Consider the following 15,259-nt stretch of genomic DNA (forward strand, 5'->3'; position numbering starts at 1 on the left):
GGAGTGACTTGATCACAGTCTACGAGGACCTACACACAGAACAAATATTTAGTAATGGCCTCTTCAGTCTAGCAGAGAAAAGTATAACACGATCCAATGGCTGGAAGCTGAAGTTAGACAAATTTAGACTGAAAATAAGTCAAAATTTTAATGGAGAAAGTAATTAACAATTGGAACAATTTACCATGGTTCATAGTGGATTCTTCATCCTTGACAATTTCTAAATCAATATTGGATGTTTTTCTAAAAGATATATGCTCTAGGAATTATTTTGGGGAATTTCTGTAGACTGTGCTATACAGGAAGTCAGATTAGATTAGCATAATGGTCCCTTCTGGTTTTAGAATCTATGAAACCTTGGACATAGTATACTTTGTCTCCTAGGTTTAAAATTTTCTATTTGTCAACTGTTAAACAATTTATTTAATTTCTTCAGAAGTGTGACCCATCTCTACCAATTCACCTGGCCCAATGGATTGGGCACAGAGCTGGGGTCAAAGGAGCTGGGTTCTACTCCTAACTTAAACACTAACTAGCTATTTAATCTTAAGCAATAACAACATGATAAACCTCTCTGGGCCTCAGTTTTCTGTAAAATAGGGATAGTTGTTACTTGTTGATCTTTGTAGAGCAGTTTGAGATTTCGGAATGAAAAGTACTAAAAGAAATGCGAAGTATAATACCATGGTCAAGAGATAGTGTTTTTCCCACAGTGTAAACCCTGAGATACGGAGCACAATTAAAATAGGACAATTATTTTTTTCTTTATTTCAAATTAAGAGAAGACTGACCTTGTCCTTCAGTGGAGCTTCCCAAAAGTCAAATGTTTATAATTTCATTTGAGTATTAGAGTGACTCTAGCCAGCCTTTCAAATTTTGCCACAAGAGGGCACCACCCACTGTAAATGAGAGTTAAGAAGTCTGGACATTTTGCCACACCACAACAATAAATTAAAGTGTCACGACTTGAGGTGGAAGTTTCAAATGCTGAATAACTAATTTTTCTTCCAAATTGTTTTCTTTGATAGTTTCGTGTTTAGAGAATGAGAACCAGAACTGTAATACATCTGTGCCCCCATCTGAGTGTGGTGGGAACGTGCTGGGCCTCCAGTGGAACAGACGTGTATTTCATGTGCACAGATATCACAGTGTTTTATATTGACTGTAATATGTGGAATAGGCCACTATTGTATCAATTCACATTCACAAACAATAACTTTGCTGAAAAAGAGTTAAGGTGGAATGTTCATTTTTAGTTACATCCAACTTGTATCCAAACGAAAAATATTAAATTTTCTTTAAAAAATCCTGTGCTTTTTAAAAAAAAAAAAAAAAAAAAAGGCAAGATGACACATGATCTAAAAGTGAGGCGTTAAGGCATTCAGCCACTACCCTGTTGCTATACAATTCTCCATTGTTAATGATCACCAACTCTTTCAGGCCTGCTAATAAATATAGTAAACAGTACCAGACCTTACACTAATTCCTAGGACCTGAATAGTACACTCTTTCTATTCCGATAACTGGCCTTTTATTCCTATTCTTCGTTTTCTTACCTCTCAAAACATTGTTTAATCCATGGTTGGATTTTACCTCAATCTGGTTACTATGTTTTCTTAAAAGTTCCTTGTAAAGAACTTCATCCAACTTATTCTGAAAGCTAAATAATTTATATTCACGGCTCTTGCTTTATCAGCTACTCTGTTAAACCTTTCAAAGACTTCATATAGGTTAGAGAGGTATGAGCTACCCTTACAAAAGCTGCACTGCTTTGTCTCTATCACATTACAGTGAAAACACATTAATTTGCATGAACAATTATTTTCTCTGAAACATTTTACTTAAGAGGAGTCAATGAACTTCAGCTGCTGTTGTGGCATATAACATTCATTATTCTCTGTGATGTCCAAGTGTGTGTGTGGGGGTGGAGGGGGGGAATGACACGTAACGTGCACTAGTCCCACTAACAATACAGTTATGACACAGGAATAATGGTAAGAGACTGGGCTTTACTTCCTGGCGATTAGTCACCTGACGTGGATCAGGAACACGAAAGGTTAGCAATCCTGTCTGTTTTAGTGCCTGTGATGTTTAATCTCTATACCAGCGACATTCCGGGCACATCATCCCATAAAACCACCTACACCGCTGATACTGCACTAGCAACGCGAGCGTCCTCACTGAAGGCCACAGAAAAGGTGATGAACAGTGGCCTCCAGACACTTGAGACACATTTCAAAGCTTGGCAATTGAAACCCAACACCTTGAAAACACTCATCTCTGCTTTGCACTTAAACAACCACGAAGCCAAAGGGCCACTGAAAGGGAACTTTTGTGGTCTGCCTTTATTGCATGACCACAATCCACGGTCCCTTGGAGTTATCCTCGATCGGACACTGAGCTATCGCCAATCTTGACAACACCAAAAAGACGACAAAAACAAGGGTTAACATAATTCAGACACTCCTTGGCAAATCATGGAGATGTGATGCACACACATTTTGAACATCAGTACAAGCCCTGTTTTTTGTGAACAGCAGAGTGTTGCACACCAGTTTGGTGCAATAGCTCCTCCCATCCCAATCTCACTTACACTGAAATCAATGCTGCATTCAAGATTATTAAGGCTCTCTCAAATCAATGCCAATACCATGGCTTCCAGTTTTGGCAGGCATCCTGCCAGCCAACATCAGGCGAGACACTGCTGTGATCTAGGAGTACAATAAGATCCTGGCCACTCCGGAGCTACCAAGATGTCAATTCACTGCCACTCTCCTGATTCAAATCCAGGAAGCACTTCTGGATCCACACATCAGTGCTACAGGCCAATGGAAAGAACGTCAGCATGCACTGTCTTGAATCGTGGGCCACTTGTGATGTCCCTAACAAAGACCTGATTGAAGATCCAACAAAAGAAATCCAAGGATTTTGCCTTCCCCATAGGCAGTCCAGCGCATTTAACGGCGTTCAGACAACGCACTGAAGGTGTGGATATTTCCTGCACAATGAAAAAATCAAAGAATCACCAAATTGTGATTGTAGTGAGGTACAAACCATGTGACATATCATGGCCAACTGCCCAATTCACACTTACAGTGGCGGTACAAGGGGGATCCACCTAGCTAACCCAGAAGAATTAGAATAGCTTTCAAATTTTAAGATTAAATTATAATCCCAACCTGTTGCTTTTCAAATGCCAGATGAAAGAAAATAATCTTGTATCATGATGGAGGACAGTATTCAGGAGCTACCATTACATATTCCACCACCTTTTTTCTTTACACTCATATGCATGTAAAACAACAGCGAACCAAAAGCAACCACCACAAAAAAATAACACCAATTAATGGACTATACAACTGGAGACATCTCAGATGGGAGTCAGTGTAGATGATCTGAACATATAACAGAAGAGAGGGTTATTCTGCCTCCGATTGGCCATCTATCAATAACTATCATCGCCAAAACTGATGGCTTCCTGGTCACATGACCACTTCTTGTTCCCAAAATAACAGCTGCCCTCCATAGCTCAGGGGGTTAGAGCAATTGGGGGGGATGCAGGGGTCATGGGTTCTAATTTCATGTGTGAGGGAGTAGCCATTTTGGACTCAGAATCTTTTCACGGGTGGCTTGTCTCTCTTCCACAGTGGCCATAGAGGTGCATCTACCACATGGAACCTATGCTGGATGTTGTGCTTTTTCAATTTCCGTTCTTGGGGTGAAGGGAAATCAATGGAGTTAGGCACATGGTAAGATTTTCAAAAGTACCTAGTTGCCTATTTGCATCTTTAAAAATCTGGCCCTAAGGTCCTTTTGCCCATGAGTATCGGAACAGATAAGCCTCATAAAGCATTATGAGGTGTGTTGTGATAGTCTAACAGCTTTTCTTTTTACTATTTGAATTGATTTTTCGGTTAAACTATTTGAATTTTCATCTTAAGGGCTTGATGTGGTGTGCCTGAAAGGAGATATCACAGCAAAAATTGCTGAAATTAGCCACTTATGAATTCTGGGCCTTTATTTGTTAGTAACTCATTTGGAATCCTTTGGTGAATAAACAATGTTATTATATTGATATGTTGCCCAACAGTACAATTTCAACAAAAATTAGAATAGTGATCTACTAATCAAAGGTAATCTTTCGCTTTTGAATTCAAATAAATCTGCACCATCCTTAGCCCAAGGGCAATCAGGAAGTACACATGGTTTCAGTGTTTCTATTGAATTCTGTTTCCTCTACTTATTAAGCACTCATCCTTGGCCAAAGCAAAAGATCTGGGGCACTCTTCATATACTTAATAATACTCAGAGGGCACTGTAAATTATGCTCATCATTTCTAACCTCATATTTGGAGGGAACTGGGTTTTTCTAGGAATACTCACTCAACTTCTTTGGGTCATTTTATGTTTCTCATTTGGTCTTGTCATATTTTGTTTTGGAAATGACTTGATTACATTTTTTATGTGCAAACTGAATAAAATCCAAATCAGTACTCTATAAACTTGGTGCTTTAAAAGGGCCATTTTCACAAAGATGAAAACCATCAGGAGCCAAATCAGTTGGGAGAAAGAATTTGAACAGAAACATATGAATGAATGAGACGTGGGAACTATTTAAGACCATTTTACTAAATGCCTCAAAAACCACAGTCAAGAAGGAAAGCAGCATTGTTTTTCATTTCTACCCGAAATGCTTTTATGGGCCAAATTCTAATACCCTTACTCACAAAAAGTAGCATCCAACTCCATGCTATTTGTGCAGTAAGATGCTACTGCAGGTGAGTAAAAGGATCAGAACCTGGCTCTTAAAAGGAAAGTTCTCTTTTTAAAATTTAGCTCACAATTAACCAGTCTGGTATTTGTAATCCTCAGAACTACTCAATGTATTTCAGTCTGCTAGCTGTAGTCCTTTTCCTACCATACAAACTCACAAGTCTCAACTTTAGTGTTGCTGAAATGCTGAAACTAAAGAAAATGGAACCAAATCATCAGTAAATTTTTCCAAAAGAGCAAAACTTGACAGGTCTGACAGACTGGTGGCTACATTTTAATTTCACCTTGAGAAAATAGAAATCCCTACCCCCCCCCCAAAAAAAAGTGGGAGGGAGCAGAAATTTAAAAGAGGACTGCCTAATTCAGCAGCTAAATCAGTGTAAGAAGCTCTGCATGTGTGTTGGGGGGGTAAGACACAGAGTGAGTGAGAGTGAGTGAGTGTAATGTGCCTTTCGAAGTGCTGGGAGCTTGATGGGAATGTTTGATTAGCTCCACTCAGAAAAAGAAAAGGTGCCCAGGCCTCCTTTTCCTGCTTGTTTCTGAGTCTTTAGAATAACGTTGACTGGAGTTTGTGGTGCAGAAAAACTTGGAAAAAATACTGCATTCATACTGTGAGGAGAAAAGGAATACACCTCAGGCAAGGTAATTCTGATTCTATCCCTGTGATCTATAGCTCTGTTTATGAGGAGGGGAAATTGTTTGTTTGTTTTGTCAGTGTGGAATTAAATACAGAGGGTTTTTTGTCTAAACTTTTACACTGAATGCATGTTACGAAAGGTCCTAAAGGGGAAGTAGAATCTGTACAGTGAAACTGTATCATATATACTTTAGAAATTATTTATTAAACCATTAAGCCCTTACTGTTAAACTGTATACACACACAGCCTTAGCAATAAAGACTTAATAATTTCATTAAATAGTTGTGTATATTATGCGCCTGTGCGCGCACACAAATAGATCAACACAGTTGAAAGAAACTGCAAATTGTGCAGTGTTCTTTGTATACTACTTTTAAACTATATTCACTGTCAAATCTATTTCGTAATTTTTTCCTCTGTGCTCAATAATGTGTGAATAAGTTGTGTACAGGACAGATGAGTGGTAGCATTAATTAACATGAAGGTATCACTTAGGAATACAAATTTTTGTGATACCGTATTTTAAATTAAATTGTTTCACTGCAGCAGATAGTATAGATCCCCTGGTAGATGGATAGATATGTATGTGTATACACGCTATATATACTTTGGTGCTGAACGCTTGTTCTGCTGGTGAGACGCTAAAACTGAATAGCATTACTGAGCCTGCCGCAGCTGCTCAGCTCTCCACAGAGAGATTGGATTCTTGATGAGTCTTTAAAATGTGATTTGTGTCAGACCAGTACAAACATGAACCAAGTGCCCCCAGGAAACATTTCACAAGGAGAGTTCTGAAGAGTAAGTCAATCTATGCTCCTAGAAGTTAATGGTAACTACGCCGCTTTCAGAACCAAAAAGGAATTACAGATCCTCTTTGGGGCAGATTTCTTTTCCCCTTCTTCATAACATCAGAAATGTAACTAATCACCCATGGCAAAAAAACAACATACTCTAGATAAAATGTTAATGGTGTATAGATATGTTACATTGCAGTAAATCAAGAACTAAAGCAAAAAAGCCCTAAGATTTTCAAATGGAGTTTTAAGGTACACTTTGCTTGATAAAAAACATCCTGCATTTTACTATACTCCAGCTGCTTGTATATCTTTATTTTCTATGCATAAAGGACCATAACCTGCAGTCATTATTCAGACAGACCTGTCATTGGAGTTAAAGTAAGGGCTGTAGGAGCTGGCCCTTAATAAGGTGCAAACAGAATTAAAGAAAACTCACTACATTATAATCACATCTTATTTTCTCAGTATTAAATTAGCATCTGATTTCGAAGAGACTTGATTCTCATCCATTTTTATCTGACCTAGCTAATTGCTTGGCAAGGTTCAAATCACTTGTGGTGAAAGAAAACACATTCTGCCTTTTTGTGATTCAAAGGCAGGAAAACTACAATTTTTTTTAAAAAGTCTGTCTTAATATCAATTGAAATTCCATCTTATAACCTTTTAGATGAATTATGTTTGCTTTGCTTTGTTGTTATATGTAAAGATGGTCATTTTGCTTTTAATGGGGGGGGATTATTATAAGAGGTTTAAAATTATTGTATGCATGAGGTCAGATAAAAGAACACCATTGTCATTTATTATTTCTATCCATTACTTATGAGGACTCATTGCTTTTGTGCTAAAAGTAGCCCTGGAATTTATGTAAATTTGTTTTAAATGCTTGATTGTAGCTGGCCCCGCAGAGGTGCTTAAGGAGAGAGGTGGCTTTAACTCCCTCACCCTCCCATTATAGCCTCTATGCCTCAAAAACAATCCACGAGAGAAACCAAGATCCAGTGGGTAAGGTGCTAACATGGTATTCCATTAGTTTCCCTGCTCCACCACGGATTTCCTGTGGGGCCTTGGGCAAGACACTTAAGGAGAATAATGGTCCCATTGAAGTCAGTGGCAAAATTTGTCTCTCTGTGGCTCAGTTCCTCATCTGTAAAATAGGGCTCTTACTACTTCCCTACCACACACACATAGGCACCAATTCCATGGGTGCTCCACAGCTGGAGCACCCACCGTCAGCCAGCTCCCCCTAGCGCCTCCTGTCCGCTGGCAGCCCCCGAGGCTCAACTCCTCCCCCTCCCTCCCAGTGCTTTCTACCCGCCGTGATCAGCTGTTTTGCAAGGTGCAGGAGGCACTGGGAGGAAGGGGGAGGAGCGGGGATGGGGCGCGCTGGGGGGAGGGAGGAAGAGGCGGGGTGAGGACTTGGGGGAAGGGGTCGGGTGGGGACAGGGCCTGGGGCAGAGAGGGGGTTTGAGTGGGCTTGGAGGAAGCCAATGCCTGTGCCAACACAGGTGTCTTGAGACTAACCACATGAAAGATTGTGAGGTGCTCTTGGTCATGAGGGCCATATGAGTGCTTGAGAAACAACTGCTGGGGTATGTAGCCACTAGTAATGAGTCCTAGCTAACAAAAGGTCCAGCCCTATCTTCCCTGAGCTGGAGCATTTACTGCAGCAAGTGGATCTAGTGGTGGATCTGCTGTTCCTGAAAGCCCAGGGAAGTATTCTGGCTGTGTAAGAATTCCGAATCACCCAGAATTCCTTCTGGGGCCCCTGTGGGCTGTGGTTTAAAAGTCACATTCTGACCATAAGAATTTAGGATTGGATTACCAGGTAGGCACAGATGGCTACCTGACATCTATTTTCCTCCCAAACTGAAAAACAATTTCATCTCTCTAGATTCTGCTCTAGGTCCTCATCACTATAGCATATATCTCATTGGTATGTGGTGGTGGTAAAGAGGGAATGTGAAACAAATTTAATAGAATAAAAAGATCCAAGAAGTCAAAAGTTAAATGAAGAGCTTTTTTAAAGGATAAAACTTTGATCCATGGCTTCTGGATATTGAGAAATAATAATGGTGCTATAAATTGTTAATACAGCAACATCATAGGCAGCGAATGAAACTGTAGGCCTAAATTCTCCCATGCTTGCACATAAGTAGTACCTTACTCCATACGTAGTTCCATTTTTAATAACCACTGCTCAATTTTAGTAAGTGGAATAGAATTTGGCCATGATTTGGGACAAAGTATTCCGTGTCCTAGCTGCCATTGTGACAGAGAGGATATAACTCTCTCTCTTCTGATGACCACCCTATCCCAATAACAACTGATTTCTATTATGTTTAGAAAATAAATTCTGAGTAAAGATCTCTGTTCATTCCTTGATAAAAGAGGTCTCCATCAATCTTGGACCAAGTGCAACCAAGGATTCTTTTGCATCCTGTTTCCTTTATTTACCGCAGATTTTACACTTGGAAATCTTGGAGTATAGCCTCACTCCCACTCCAGCCTCTCTATACCACATGAAAGGGACAAAGTGGCATAAAAAGGCTCTAAAAGCCCTATGTTCAGTAAGGGGGTACTTCCCCAGTGCAGACACTGTAGATAGAAGACAGTCACAAGACTGCCTCACAAGGACACCCTCCTAACCTCCAGCATGGGGAGTATGCTGGGGGATGAGACGCAGCACACAGCACTGTAGAGATTCTGGGCACTGCTGTGTAGGGCAGCCTGAGAGTGTAAATTAGACAGGTCCCCAGGGCTGTCCATGTTATGCCAGGAACATCTCAAGTCCCTGAAGTAGTCCAGAATTGGGAGGGTGAAAAGGTGGCTTAAAGCCACCATAGTCCTGCCTCCCCCTGGGCTGCAATGGCGGCATTAATATGTGGCCAATAAGTGTAGCTCCACCTCTTGTTTTCAGGCTCTCACAGAGGGAAGATGCTTCCTGTCGAACTCTCCCTCACTACGCAGAAGCAGCAGACTTTAAAGCTCTTAATGTGCAAAAAGTCAGTAAATCACTATCCTCCTGATCCGGAGAGGTGTTAAGAAACCGTAACTCAAGTCTGAGGTCAACAGCAGTCATGGGTGCTCATCTCCTGTCAGGATTAGGCCCCATAGTTGTGGAGAGAGGTAGGGACTGAAGGATGTGATTTGGTTTCCATTTTGCTTTTGACAATAACTCTAATATTAATCATTTAATGTTTGGAAAGGGCTTTATGATCCTTAGATAAAGGATATATTACTTAATCCTGAGGGAATTATGCACCAAAAAAATTAAAATTATGCACAAAATATTTTAAAATTATGAAAATTTTATTTGTCACTAACTATATGTGGCTCCAGCATGGCAGTGGGAAGCACAGGCCACTGGCTGCATTGAGGTGGGAGATCACCCTGAAGCCCCCACCTCACCCAGTACAGGGACTTAGCAGTGAGGCTGCACCTGACCCTGACACAGTGCAAGGGCTGGGTCTGCCCCAGAAACATCCCAGGGCCCTGCTCCTCTGTGCCAGGTGCACCAGGTGTGGGTGGGCAGGCTCAGCCCAGCAGAATCCAAGTGTGGCGGGGCTTAGTGTGGGGGGATCCAGGTGCGGGGTGAGAGATTGCTGTGTGGGCCAGTCTGGATGCGGACAGCTGAGTGGGAGATCTGGATGCACAGGGGCTTGTTTGGGGGTTCTGGGTGCAGGGGCAATGGGGAGTTGCAGGGGATCCAGGTGAAGGTGGCTGGGGCTCAGCAGGGTGGTGGTCTGGGTGTGGGGAGATGGGGCTTGGAGGGAGGGTCTAGGTGTGTACAGCTTAGTGGGGGGTTTGGGTAACGGGGGGTCTTAATGGGGTGGAGATCCAGGTGCAGCTGGTTGGGGATTAGTGGGGTAGGGTTCGAGGGGGGGGGCTCATAAGAGGGGTCCAGGTGTAGGGAGGTAGGGCTTGTCAGGGTGTCGGTTCGATGGGCCTGCTTAATGGGGGAGCCCCAGCTGCTGCTGAGGGGATGCCACATGCTGGGTACCCGCTTCCCACTGCGATTCCCCTATCCCCTTTTTTTCTCCATCTCCATCCCCTCATTCCCACATTACCCTCCCCTTTCCCTAGTCCACCCCGTTCCTTCCCCACTGCCTCTTAGCCCCACCCCCTCTTCCCTCATTTCCCCCAGGCCCCTCTACCCAGCCCCACCGTGGGCACTGACTGTTGCACAGAAAACAGGAAGGTTCCCAGCACACAGAAGGGGAGCACGACTGTCAGGAGGACCCAGGAGGCGGCATTCAGCTGCAGACCAGCAGAGTCCAGCCTCAGCCTCCTTCAGCTGGGCAGCTCTGCACTTGCAGAAAAGGGGGGGCAGCAGCACGTAACCCCATGTGCTCCCCATGCCTTGCCTCTCTTTGGAGGGGGGCAATCCCCCACAAAAAAACGAGCCTATGGTTGCCCCCCACACCTCCTGCGTGGCTTCCCTTGGCTTCCCTGCCATTTTGTACAGGGAAGCACAGGAATTCTGCGGGGCGGGGGGGGGGGGGGGGCTGTTTTCTGTGGGCACACAGTCATCCAGAATCCTGCCAGGGGTAATAACTATTAAGTATTATCACTAGACAGGCCTAGAGCTTACATGACATGCAGCATGGATCTAAAAAAATAGTATCCAGAAAGATTGAACTATCATCCATTCTTTTTCATAATACTGGTCAAAACAAGTTCATGGGGGGAGATGGGGAACAAACGAAATAGAGAGTAGAGAAAGTAAGCAGCAGCAAAAAAGCATCCTTAAGCAAAATTCCACAGCCCATTCTTCAGAAAGAGCCAACACTGCGCTGATGTCCTGAGCAGGGGCAAATATCCACTATTCTATTGCCAAGATGTGTGCTTTTGTAGGGCCTAGCCAAATACTGTTTTGTATTCTGCTTCAGAGCCAGCAGACAACATAGGTTAATTATGAATAAATCCTCTTCCCAGAGCACCTGATTCCCTACATCCTGCTGTTGTACCAACAAAAACAAAAAAGTTCACTGAGAGGAATGGAAAAACCCAACATTTGTCAAATGGAAATAATGCAATTAGTCTGCAAGGAAGCATTCTTTCTGGATTCTAAGAGGCTGTCACAAAGTATAAAGGAAAAAAAAATTAAACTGGACAAGCACTGTCCTTTTAAAGGTGAACTATAAAAGTAACACTGAGTTAACCCCTAAATTTTGAGCTGAGTGTTCCCATTTGGTGTAATCCTTCAGCACAAAAACCTTTATCTTAGCTTTTTAAAATTGTTTTTAACCTTCTGTGAATTCCCCCCAGTGCTCTCTGATTTGCTAGACTTCCTAGAATGCATTATCCTCTGACATTACAAGAAGACTCCTTGATCAAGAAACTAATACTTGGCATTAATGGCATTCCTGATTACTGTCCTATTCCTATGGCAGAGCATCTCTGCATTCTTGTGGATTCCTATGATTTCCTGAATATCAATCAGTCCAGTTTCTGACCTAGGTATGTTGGCAACATTAATAATATCAACTGAAAGACATTGACTCAATAGTAATTTCAAATTTTTAATAGAAAATCTCTCCTCCTCTTGATCCAGGTATATAATAACGAGACCCATATATCTGTGTCAAGGAGAGAATAAACTTCCCATATCTTCTCTGAAATTTTACTCCTAAACTTCTATGAAGAAAGAAGTCAAGCTTTGTGTGGACATGTAAGAAAAATTCATAAAATCATCCCTGAGGTGATGTGCAATTTTTTCCAGAGAATCAAAGCTTTTAACAAATTCTTCACTCTGTGACAAAAATATGTACCTTCAGGGGAAATCGGACAATACAGTAGTTCCTAGGTTGCAGGCAATACAATATGATGTGCACTCAGCCCTTTTTTTTATTTTGCAGCCTGAAAAAACATGTATTGCACTTAAGACGGACAGTTCAACTTGTTAGAACTGGCTTTTGGGTGGAAAATGGAAAATGCACCATTTTCCAAAAAGAAAAAGGGAGACTCATGGAGCCCATGAATTTCATATACTGACCCACAGCCCGTGGTCACTGGTAAATTGCAGCTGTTTTCAATTTCCTTATTTAACCTCTTCACCCTGAATTTCTCTTTAGGGTGGTGGTTGTGGTGGGGAATTAATGGCAGCTGCCATGTTCCCATAGTGGGGGTTAGGGGGTGGATGTGTAGTAGAACTGGTTGTGGGGAAAACACCGCAAACCGCTACAACATTTTAAATACTGAGATTTTGAATAGTTGGGGAAACTTATAAGCTGCAGCGTGCACAAGCAGCAAGGGTTGGTTCATAGTCAGCAAGGGTGGAGCCATAGCAGTATGGGCTGGGGCAGGAGAGGTGGGAGGGGGAAGGCAACATGAGTGCGTTAGAGTAGTATGGGGTGGCTGACTGGCAAGTGATTAGCAGTGGCAGGTGCATCAACTGACCTGCATCAGTAACCGGGATGGAGGTGTTTGCCAGCTGAGGGGGAATGAAGGTGCTTGCTTGGGGAGATTGGGGGAGGAGACTCTGAGCTGGCCCAGGACGGCAGACACTGTGTACAGAAAGGTCAGCAGCACAGTCATCAAACAAGTACAAGATTTGGTCTAGCAGCTGTTCCTAACGTGCCAACAGAAGTGGAAAATCAAAATTAAATGGTGAAATTAATGTACAAAATAATGTGGGAAGTGATGCAGCCTACTGAATCTTGTGGATTTGGTCAATCTGGACATTCCCAATGAGGTTTTACTTTAAGAAGATGAAGTCCACCAATGTATTTCTTCCTTTGCTGAAAGGATAGGTCAGGCGTTAACATAATTGATAGTTATCTCTTTTGAGACAGATGAAATTACAATCATTGCAGTTTTATTTAGGGTCTGAGAGGGGCCTGGCAAAATGGGGCTAAATATAAAATACACTATAGTTTCACATAAATTACCTTGTTTTGAAAAAGCTCCAAAGAAAACAGAGCCTGATTCACGGCTGTGTTACTCCAGCTTCATGTTGGTTTAACTCCAGGGAGTTATAGTGGCATAAAATGAGTGATACAGGCCCACTGGGGTTTTTAGGCTGATCCTAAAGTGCTGGTTTTTAGGTCTGTTTATTATACCTATGTGACTATGGCTATTTTGGACTAAAGGCTACATTCAAGTCTTCACACAAACCTCTCTGAAGAGCACAGTAAACAATATGTTTTCAGAACTGCAGTTCATAACTGTATCTGCCATCCTGCAAAACCATCATATCTACATCTCCTGCCTGCTTGTGATGAAGGATACCCCCAAATGTGTGTGGCTGGGCCAAAAGGGCATTTTCAGCACAGGCTAAATGTTATTTCTATGCCACCATCTGAAAGAGATGAGATACAGATAAAATAGCTAGGTAGATAGGTGTTATGGGCAGAATCCTCCAGTCCACTACAGCTGCTTAGCACCACTCGGGTAGTACAAAGAGCCCACACTCTGTCCAGAGGAGGCCAGCAGAAAATATAAGGCTGGCAAAACTAGGAGAGGTGACAGTCACCTCCTACTCCAGCCACATCCCCTTATCTCCACTGTAAGGGATATGTCAGGGAAGGAAGGGCTATGCTGGGGACAGGAAGGTGGCGCGGTGCGGTCAAGCTCTGCTTTACCTGTCTTCCTTTGACATAACTTACAGCACCAGAGGAGTTGCTCTAACTAACTTGTACTGAGTCTGAGTGGTGCAGAATCAGAAAGTCACAACCAGCTGCCTGATACCCTTATTTAGGTCAAGTGAGTAAGTACTACTGAGCTTACATAGGCCCTGAATGTTGCAATACCTATTGATCAGGTATATTGTATTGCTGCTCTGAATGCATATTTTAATTATAACAATCTAAGGATTAAAACAAGGCAGATGAAAAAGATTGCAGGTTGACTTTGTTTGGGTTTTTTTAAACACTTTGGTCCGGTCTCCAAGTAGCATCTCTGATTTCTAGGACCCTTCTGAATTTGAGTGTTTTGCTTATGTGGGTTCCACACAGCTTTTTAGTGCTTCTGAGTAGGGGAGAGATAGGAGCTAAGCACTGATTAAGTTGTCAGTTCAGCAAAGCACTTAAAAACTTGAAGCATGTGAGCAGTCCCATTGACTGCCAATGGGAGTACCTTACATGCTTAAAATAAAAGCACATGCTTAACAGGAATGAGATAACCCACATGCTTAAAATTATGACTGTGCTTAAATCCCTGATCCTGCACCATTAAAGTGAATGGGAACTTTGCCTTCAGTGTGTAGGTTCAAGCCCCAAGTGCCTTAATGAATTGGGGCCTAAAGGAGTACACCATGTGAAGCTGAGTAACCAGAATAAGTGAGGCAAGAGGACAATCTGACTACGAAGACCATGGTTCAATGAGAAAGATACATGGTTCTTTGGTAGAAAGGCACAGAACATATATGGACACGGATCTCAAGCCATTTTAGTAACCCCAATAGTTGATCTCCTGTTGTCAGTGGATAGAGAGCAGACTTCTATTCTCATTCTTCTAGACCTCTCTGCAGCATTCAATACTATTAACCATGAGAAACTGCTGTCTCACCTAAGAAAGGTGACAGAGGTCCAGGAGAATGCACTAGATGGTCCAAGTCCTCATTAGTGGGATGCGTTCAACAACTAATGACTGGAAACTGTGCCTCTATTGCTAGACACTTGATTTGTGGAGTCCCACAAGGATCAATTATTTTGCTGGTCCTATTCACCATCTGTGTGTGTCACTAGGTGAACTGGTCAGATGACATGAACTCAAGTGCCAGCAATATACAGATGACACACAGCTCTACCTGTTCTTCATCACATGCAAACATGACACTGCCACTAAGACGGCCCAGTTCTTGGACGAGATCAACTCATGAATGAAGAATAGCTGAATGAAGCTGAACCTGAGCAGCAGAGGTTTTGCAGGTGGGCAATGGAAAGCATTTTGAAGAGTTTGCATCCATGGTGCAATCTCCTTTAGTTGAAGGTTCACACTCATAATTGGTCAATTCAGTTCATAATCTAGGAGTACTCTTGGGTTCTTCACTGATGCCAAGCTCCACATAGCAGCATCTGCAAGTAATGCTTTCGATCATCTCTGGTTGGT

The 15,259-nt window shown here is 42.3% G+C and overlaps 1 protein-coding gene across 3 annotated transcripts in view; it reads left to right on the forward strand.

Annotated features, from left to right (window-relative positions):
- Positions 1-5,162: 5,162 nt before the first annotated feature.
- VIT (vitrin) overlaps positions 5,163-15,259 on the forward strand; it is an 83,341-nt gene continuing 73,244 nt past the window's right edge. For all 3 annotated transcript variants that reach the window (XM_048843689.2, XM_075126993.1, XM_048843686.2), the window contains exon 1: positions 5,163-5,415. The gene's annotated coding sequence lies outside the window, so the exon portion shown is untranslated. The remainder of the gene's footprint in view (positions 5,416-15,259) is intronic.

The sequence above is a fragment of the Caretta caretta genome, chromosome 3, assembly GCF_965140235.1.
Source record: "Caretta caretta isolate rCarCar2 chromosome 3, rCarCar1.hap1, whole genome shotgun sequence".
Classification (NCBI taxonomy): domain Eukaryota; kingdom Metazoa; phylum Chordata; order Testudines; family Cheloniidae; genus Caretta; species Caretta caretta.